The following is a 10053-nucleotide window of genomic DNA, read 5'->3' as shown; positions in this document are numbered from 1 at the left end:
AACCGAGCTCTTCAAAGTTATTCTATTTTTACCTAAATAACAACGTTGAAACAATATTCTAACATCGGCTGATAAATTGTCAAGTACCTTCCCAAAGAGCCATGGACCTCAGACCGAGAGGCAAAAAGGACGACCAAAACGTTGTTGATTCCCAAGATAACGATAACGCTACAGCTAGCAAGATTAGCATTAGCCCTCATAACTCAGACGACAGTTCCAGACTGTTGCTCTCAGCAGCCTCTTGCGAGCCTGCCGACATGCTGGCTACTCTCCTCCGGGAAATTCAGGATGGTAACAGAGGTCTTTCTCTGAAAATCGATAAGAAATCGGCTGAACTCCATTCTTCCATTGACGACCTGAAATCCTCCATGAATGATCTCCTTTTGAGAACGACTGAGGCAGAGTTGCGCATTAGCACAGTTGAAGATACCATCGCTAGACATGACCATCGCTTAGATACAGTTCTTGATAGGTCTTCTGATAAACCCTCACTTCTTACCAAAGCCGGCAAGCTCACCATGTCATTCATGAAAGATCTCAATTTACTAGACATCTGGAGACAGTTGCACCCACAGGATAGGGACTACTCTTTTTATTCACACCCACACAAGACACACACACGCATAGATAACTTTTTACTTTCGACACAACTGTTTCATAGAGTGTTAGATGTCAAGTATCTACCCAGATTGCTTAGTGACCATTCTCCTCTGGTATTATCAATCTCCATTCCTACCAAGGTAAATGGAGCATATAGATGGAGACTAAATTCTACACTTCTAAAGCAACCTGAATTTTGTGCATTCATCAAAGAGCAGATCAATATTTTTACTTTGACAAACAAACCCTCTGCTCCTGACAGCTTCATTCTTTGGGACACATTGAAGGCCTACCTGAGGGGACAGATTATTTCCTATACTAATTGAAGAGGGTTGAAGAGAAAACACGGTGCGGAACTGAGTGCCCTTGAATCTGAAATCTCAGAGCTAGAGAAAACCTACCAAAGAGGCCCGACTAAAGATCTATACAGGCTTTTGGTAAATAAAAAACTTAAATATAATATTCTGAACACATATCAAGCTGAGAGGGCCATCACTAAATCAAACAGCGTTATTACGAGCTTGGAGAGAAAGCTCAGAAAGTATTGGCATGGCAACTGAAAGCAGAGGAAGGTAAGAGGACAATTAATGCCATAGAAACTTTCACTAAAGAGATATCTTTCGACCCTACTGAAATTAATAATACTTTTAAGAAATACTATGAAGACCTCTACACTTCCCAATCAAGCGATGATCTATCAGAGATCGACTCCTTTCTCTCCTCTCTCAACCTCCCATGCCTGTCAGGGAAGACAGCGAGCGCCTGAGTGAACACTTCTCAGTCCCTGAATTGTTGGAGGCCATTATATCCTTACCTTCTAATACATCTCCTGGGGAGGATGGCTTCCCTCCAGAGTTCTATAAAGAATTTAGGGAGCTGTTGGTCCCCTACTTTATGGAGGTACTTAAAAAAGCCAGAGAAGACAACTGATTTCCAGAGTCCTTCTCTCAAGCAGTGATTACTGTAATCCACAAGAAAGGGAAAAACCCGCTAAAGTGCGCCTCCTATAGACCAATCTCTCTCCTTAACACAGATTGTAAACTGGTCACCAATATGCTATCTAACAGACTGGAGTCATGTCTTCCCCTGTTGGTCAACCCAGATCAGACTGGCTTCATAATTAATAGATTGTCCTCCAATAATCTCAGAAGGTTCTTTGATATAATTCACCTTGCTAACAAAAACAAAATACCTGGTGTCGCAGTCTCCCTCGACGCTGAAAAGGCCTTTGATAGGGTTGAATGGCCATACCTCTTTCCTCTTTCTTGGAAAAGTTCGGTTTAGGTACCGTGTTTGTAAATTTGATAAAATCACTCTACAAATCTCCTAAAGCTAGGATTGCTACCAATGGGATTACTTCCTCCTCTTTCCCTCTTTATAGGGGGAACAGGCAAGGTTGCCCAATTAGCCCCCACCTCTTTGCCCTCGCCATCGAACCGTTGGCTGAGGCTATTAGAACGTGCCCTGACATACATGGCTTTGAGGTGGGCCCCCATACCCATAAATTATCACTCTTTGCGGACGACCTTATCTTATTCCTAACAAACCCAGAACACTCCCTCCCTCACTTGCAGATCCTACTACAGTGTTATAGTTCTTTCTCTGGATATCTTGATGAAAGCGAAATCTTACCGTTGTCTGTCTTTGACCATCATACCATCAAGCACAAGTTTCCTTTCAGATGGTCGCCTATGGGCTTCACATATTTGGGCATAATGGTGGATGGTAATCTGAACAACCTCTATAAACTCAATCTGGCCAGTTTGTTGCAAAAGGTGGAGGTTGACCTTTGTAAATGGATGGACTTACCTCTCACTCTACTGGGTAGAATCAATGTAATTCAAATGAATGTCCTGCCCAGGTTTCTATATCTGTTTCAATCTCTCCCTATCCCTGTTCCCGCAGCATTTTTTTCCTCTCTCGACAAGCTGACCAGACGGTTTATCTGGCACGGCAAAACCCCTAGGGTTGGCCTGGATAAACTGACCCTTGATTACAGTCAAGGGGGCTTAAACCTCCCCAATTTTAGAATGTACTACTGGGCTGCACAGTCTAGGTTTCTGGCTCAGAGGTTTGACAATGGTCCCTCTCCCTCATGGTTGAACATTGAAAAGCTTGAGGTAAATGATGACACTGGGGCAGATTTGTTTTACAAATGGGACAGAAAATCTATAAAAACCATCACAGACAACCCTTTAATCATACATTCTGTCCTGGCATGGTGCAAACTGCATGAGCTGTTCGGACGAGGGGAATTCCTTTCCCCTAAAACCCCTTTATGGAACAATAGATTGATCCCTATGTTTTTCCAGAATAGTAACTTTAGACCATGGTCTGATAAGGGGATCACTCTTCAGGAACATTGTTACGAGGAAGGAGTTCTTATGTCTTTTGATCAGCTGAAACAGAAATACCACTTGCCTAACAGAGACTTCTTTAACTACCTACAACTACGAAACTTTATTAGGGTGACTCTCAAGGGACAATGGAACCTACCGAAGATGTCATCTATTGAACAACTCTGCCACGCAGACCAACCACTGTTCAAGACCATTTCCCGTGTTTACAATGCTCTTATGTCAGGACTAACACTGCCTGGGCTAGATAAACCCCGACTTAGATGGGAGAAAGATCTGGGTATTGATCTTGATGAGGATCTATGGAGTGACCTATGCAGGGATGGGGTTACATCCACATTGAACTCCAGATACAGACTGATCCAGTTTAATTTCCTCCATCAGCTCTATATCACCCCATCTAGACTGCACAGGTTCAACCCAGATATCTCCTCCCTATGTTTTAGATGTGGCTCAGGAACATTCCTCCATCAGCTCTATATCACCCCATCTAGACTGCACAGGTTCAACCCAGATATCTCCTCCCTATGTTTTAGATGTGGCTCAGATGAAGGAGCATTCCTCCATTCCACTTGGCAGTGTTCAAAACTACATGGTTTCTGGCAGGGGGTATGCGATACCATATCCTCAACTCACGGGGTTGCATTCCCTTTAGACCCGGAGGTCTGTCTACTGGGTAACTTTAACACCAATCTTAGGCAAAGCCATACTATAAAGCTAACAGAAATATTGCTAGCGATTGCCAAGAAATGTATTGCCTTGAAATGGAAATTGGATTCCTCCCTGCCAGTTGCAATGTGGCTTTCGGAAGTTAATAGTTGTATCCCTTTGGAGAAAATCACTTCCTGCTTGAGGAATAAGTTAAAGACATTTTTACAGAATTTGGCAACCTTTTATTGACTATATGGAGAATCTCCCCCCACATCTCATTGATTGAATCTTTATATAATCCTCACATAATGTTTCACACGTAATGTATAATATGTAGCCTACGGCAGGTGATCCAATGTCTCGTTATTTTTTAATTATTTTTTAATTATTATTATTTTTTAAATTATTGTATGTTTGTTTATATAACTAGAATTATAATTTATTTTTGTTACGTTCGTCTGTTACTGTCACATTGTCCTATCGTTGTCTAATATCTTTTGACTTTTGTTTTGAATGTTCTTAATTGGAAAATGCAAAAATAAAATATTTAAAAAAAAATACAAAATCTTTCTCCTTTGTGATACTCTGATGTCACCGTCTCCTCTGTGATACTCTGATGTCACCATCTCCTCTGTGATACTCTGATGTCACCATCTCCTCTGTGATACTCTGATGTCACCATCTCCTCTGTGATACTCTGATGTCACCATCTCCTCTGTGATACTCTGATGTCACCATCTCCTCTGTGATACTCTGATGTCACCATCTCCTCTGTGATACTCTGATGTCACCATCTCCTCTGTGATACTCTGATGTCACCATCTCCTCTGTGATACTCTGATGTCACCATCTCCTCTGTGATACTCTGATGTCACCATCTCCTCTGTGATACTCTGATGTCACCATCTCCTCTGTGATACTCTGATGTCACCATCTCCTCTGTGATACTCTGATGTCACCATCTCCTCTGTGATACTCTGATGTCACCGTCTCCTCTGTGATACTCTGATGTCACCATCTCCTCTGTGATACTCTGTGATACTCTGATGTCACCATCTCCTCTGTGATACTCTGATGTCACCATCTCCTCTGTGATACTCTGATGTCACCATCTCCTCTGTGATACTCTGATGTCACCATCTCCTCTGTGATACTCTGATGTCACCGTCTCCTCTGTGATACTCTGATGTCACCGTCTCCTCTGTGATACTCTGATGTCACCATCTCCTCTGTGATACTCTGATGTCACCATCTCCTCTGTGATACTCTGATGTCACCATCTCCTCTGTGATACTCTGATGTCACCGTCTCCTCTGTGATACTCTGATGTCACCGTCTCCTCTGTGATACTCTGATGTCACCATCTCCTCTGTGATACTCTGATGTCACGTTGTGAACAGAGTGCGTCTCCTCTGGGGGGGTTATAGTGTTTGATGATGTCAACGTCTGATGTCACCGGCTGCTGATGAGGAACAGCCCCATGGTGGGGGGTTATAGTGTTTGATGATGTCACGTTGTGAACAGACCCCATGGTGGGGGTTATAGTGTTTGATGATGTCAACGTGCCCCATGGTGGTGGGGTTATAGTGTTTGCTGATGTCAACGTTGTGAACAGAGTGCCCCATGGTGGTGGTGGGGTTATGGTATGGTGTTTGCTGATGTCAACGTTGTGAACAGAGTGCCCCATGGTGGTGGGGTTATAGTGTTTGCTGATGTCAACGTTGTGAACAGAGTGCCTCACGGTGGTGGTGGGGTTATAGTATGGGGCAGGCAGAAGCTACGGACATGGTGGGGGGGTTATAGTGTTTGATGATGTCAAACAGAGTGCCCCAATTGCATTTTGTGATCAATGGCAATTTGAATGAACAGAAACAGAGATACAACGTGATGAGATGATGTCCCAGAGGCCCCATGGTTGTCCTGTCATTCATCCTCCCCCATGGTGGGGGGTTATAGTGTTTGATGATGTCAACGTTGTAAACAGAGAGCCTCGTGTTTTTAAGTGTTTGCTGATGTCAACGTTGTGAACCTTTGGGGGGGTTATTTAACTAGGCAAGTGTTTGCATGTCTAAGAACAAGTATTACGGACAACGAACACAATTGCATTTTATCAATGGCACGAATGAACAGAGATACTTCCCGGGCCATTCATCCTCCGGGCCGTCACCTCGTGTTTTTTAATTTTTAATTGAACCTTTATTTAACTAGGCAAGTCAGCTAAGAACAAATTATTATTTACAATGACGGCCTTCCCCGGCCAAACCCGGACAGCGCTGGGGCAATTGTGTGCCGCCACAAACCAACGTGATGTGACACACGTTACCAGTCAAAAGTTTTGACACAGCTACTCATTCAAGTGTGTTTTCTTTATTTTTACGATTTTATACATTGTAGAATAATAGTGAAGACATCAAAACTATCTCAGTTCCCTGGGCACCATACCAACACCCACCCGTAGCATGCACTACAGTAGGTATATTTCACGGGTCATCCCCAAAGCCAACACCACCTTTGGCCGCCTTTCCTTGCAGTTCTCTGACTGGAACAAACTGCAAAAATCACTGAAGTTGGAGACTTACATCTCCCTCACTAACTTTAAGCATCAGCTGTCAGAGCAGCTTACCAGCTTATATCTGATCACATGAACCTTCATCAACCACCTCTATATCTGATCACATTAACCCTCATCAACCACCTCTATATCTGATCACATTAACCCTCATCAACCACCTCTATATCTGATCACATTAACCCTCATCAACCACCTCTATATCTGATCACATTAACCCTCATCAACCACCTCTATATCTGATCACATTAACCCTCCTCAACCACCTCTATATCTGATCACATTAACCCTCATCAACCACCTCTATATCTGATCACATGAACCCTCATCAACCACCTCTATATCTGATCACATTAACCCTCATCAACCACCTCTATATCTGATCACATGAACCCTCATCAACCACCTCTATATCTGATCACATGAACCCTCATCAACCACCTCTATATCTGATCACATTAACCCTCATCAACCACCTCTATATCTGATCACATGAACCCTCATCAACCACCTCTATATCTGATCACATGAACCCTCATCAACCACCTCTATATCTGATCACATTAACCCTCCTCAACCACCTCTATATCTGATCACATTAACCCTCCTCAACCACCTCTATATCTGATCACATTAACCCTCATCAACCACCTCTATATCTGATCACATGAACCCTCATCAACCACCTCTATATCTGATCACATTAACCCTCATCAACCACCTCTATATCTGATCACATGAACCCTCATCAACCACCTCTATATCTGATCACATGAACCCTCATCAACCACCTCTATATCTGATCACATGAACCCTCATCAACCACCTCATATCTGATCACATTAACCCTCCTCAACCACCTCTATATCTGATCACATTAACCCTCATCAACCACCTCTATATCTGATCACATGAACCCTTCAAACCTCTATATCTGATCACATGAACCCTCATCAACCACCTCTATATCAAAGACAAAACCCTCCTCAACCACCTCTATATCTGGATCACATGAACCCTCATCAACCACCTCTATATCTGATCACATTTACCCTCATCAACCACCTCTATATCTGATCACATGAACCCCCATCAACCACCCTATATCTGATCACATGAACCCTCATCAACCACCTCTATATCTGATCACATTAACCCTCATCAACCACCTCTATATCTGATCACATGAACCCTCATCAACCACCTCTATATCTGATCACATGAACCTTCATCAACCACCTCTATATCTGATCACATGAACCCTCCTCAACCACCTCTATATCTGATCACATTAACCCTCATCAACCACCTCTATATCTGATCACATTAACCCTCATCAACCACCTCTATATCTGATCACATTAACCCTCATCAACCACCTCTATATCTGATCACATGAACCCTCATCAACCACCTCTATTTGATCAATGAACCCTCATCAACCACCTCTATATCTGCTGTGGCATTAACCCTCCTCAACCACCTCATATCTGATCAGATTAACCTCGATCAACCAATCTATATCTGATCACATTAACCTCACAACCACCTCTATATCTGATCACATGAACCCTCGTCAACCACCTCTATATCTGATCACATGAACCCTCGTCAACCACCTCTATATCTGATCACATGAACCCTCCATCTCCGCCTGTGATATCTGATCACATGAACCCTGGGAACCACCTCTATATCTGATCACATTAACCCTCACAACCACCTCTATATCTGATCACATTAACCCTCCTCAACCACTTCTTATCAGATCACATGAACCAAATCAACCATATATCTGATCACATGAACCTTCATCAACCACCTCTATATCTGATCACATTAACCCCTCAACAACCATCTCTATATCTGATCACATTAACCCTCCTCAACCACCTCTATATCTGATCACATGGAGTCCCTGACAGGCTCAACCAGGGTAGGCCTGCACATGAACCCTCATCAACCACCTCTATATCTGATTCACATTTGTATCCCCCTCATCAACCATGCCTATATCTGATCACCTCCCTCATCAACCACCTCTAATATCTGATCACATGAACCCTCATCAACCACCTCTAATCTGATCACATGAACCCTCCTCAACCATTTATCTGATCACATTCCCAGCCTCATCAACCACCCTCATCTGGGATCACATTCAGAAAAGTGACATACAAAATGTTTATCTGATCAGCTCTGAACCCTGGTCAACCACCTGGGGTATATCTGAGTGCCCTGCCTCATCAACCCCCAGAGGAACCATGAACCCGGCAACCACCTGTATATCTGATCACATTAACCCTCATCAACCACCTCTATATCTGATCACAGAACCCTCCAGCCACCATCCCTGGTCTCCCTGGCGCAGCACCTTCCCGCTATCTGATCACATGGAACCCTCGTCAACCCCGCTCTGATCACATCCCGGATAGCCAGCAGGTTATCTGATCACATGAACCCGTCATCAACCACCCTATATCTGATCACATTAACCCTCATCAACCACCTGGGATCTGATCACATGAACCCTCCTCAACCCCTGGTATATCTGATCACATGAACCCTGTCATCAACCACCTCTATATCTGATGCCGAGATGGTAATCATCCTCAACCACCTCTGGATCTGATCACATTAACCCCATCAACCACCTGCTATATCTGATCACATGAACCCTGTCAACCACTCTGGTGGGATCAGATCACATGAACCAGAACTTGGTAATATCTGATCACATGAACCTCATCAACCACGACTCTATAAATACAACAGAACCCTCATCAACCACCTCTATATCTGATCACATTAACCCTCACAACCACCATCACATTAACCCTCATCAACCACCTCTATATCTGTGCACAAGCACTCACATGAACCCTCATGTGTAGGAAAACACCTCAAAACAAATGGAAAATGAAAAGTGGATCAACCACCGGCTACATCTGATCACATGAACCCTCCTCCCTCGAACAAGGAGATATCTGATCACATGAACCCTCATCAACCACCTCTATATCTGATCACATGAACCCTGAACCAGCCTTTATATCTGATCACATTAACCCTCATCAACCACCTTTTATAATGAAAGCATGAACCCTCATCAACCACCTTTATAATGATCACATTAACCACATCAACCACATCTAAATATCTGATCACATTAAAAACCACCTTTAAGTATCTGAATCAAACAAACCTCATTTTTGCCACCTCTATATCTGATCACATTAACCCATCAATCAAGCACCAAGACTATACATGATCACATGAACCCTCATCAACCACCTCTATATCTGATCACATTAACCCTCATCAACCACCTCTATATCTGATCACATGAACCCTCCTCAACCACCTCTATATCTGATCACATGAACCCTCTCAACCACCTTTCTGCCTGTGGACATCTGTTCTACAATGTGCCATAGAACACAATACCCTCTGTTCAGGCATTAACCCTCATCAACCCCTTTTAATCCACTGATTGAACATGAACCCTGAGAAACCACCTCTAATGTGATCACATTAACCTTTCAACCACCTCTATAGTGGCATCCTGTTAACCCATCACAGCTCTAGGCCCAGCTTAACCCCATCAACCACCCAGCTCCAGGCACATTAACCCTCATCTCCAGGCCCTATATCTGATCCAGCTAACCCAGCTCAGCTCAACCCAGCTCTATATCTGATCACATGAACCAGCTCATCAACCACCTCCACTTCATCACTGAATCCACTTGTTTAACCAGCATCATTTTCAGCTACTTCTCTCATTCTAAAATGAACACATTAACGTTACTGTCAACCACAGATAGTAGTTTGTTCACATTAACCCTCATTAACACCTTTCTGATCACATGAACCCTC

The sequence above is a fragment of the Oncorhynchus keta genome, unplaced genomic scaffold (genome assembly GCF_023373465.1).
Source record: "Oncorhynchus keta strain PuntledgeMale-10-30-2019 unplaced genomic scaffold, Oket_V2 Un_scaffold_1378_pilon_pilon, whole genome shotgun sequence".
In the NCBI taxonomy this organism is placed as follows: Eukaryota; Metazoa; Chordata; class Actinopteri; order Salmoniformes; family Salmonidae; genus Oncorhynchus; species Oncorhynchus keta.
Note: the sequence above shows the minus strand (reverse complement) of the source record.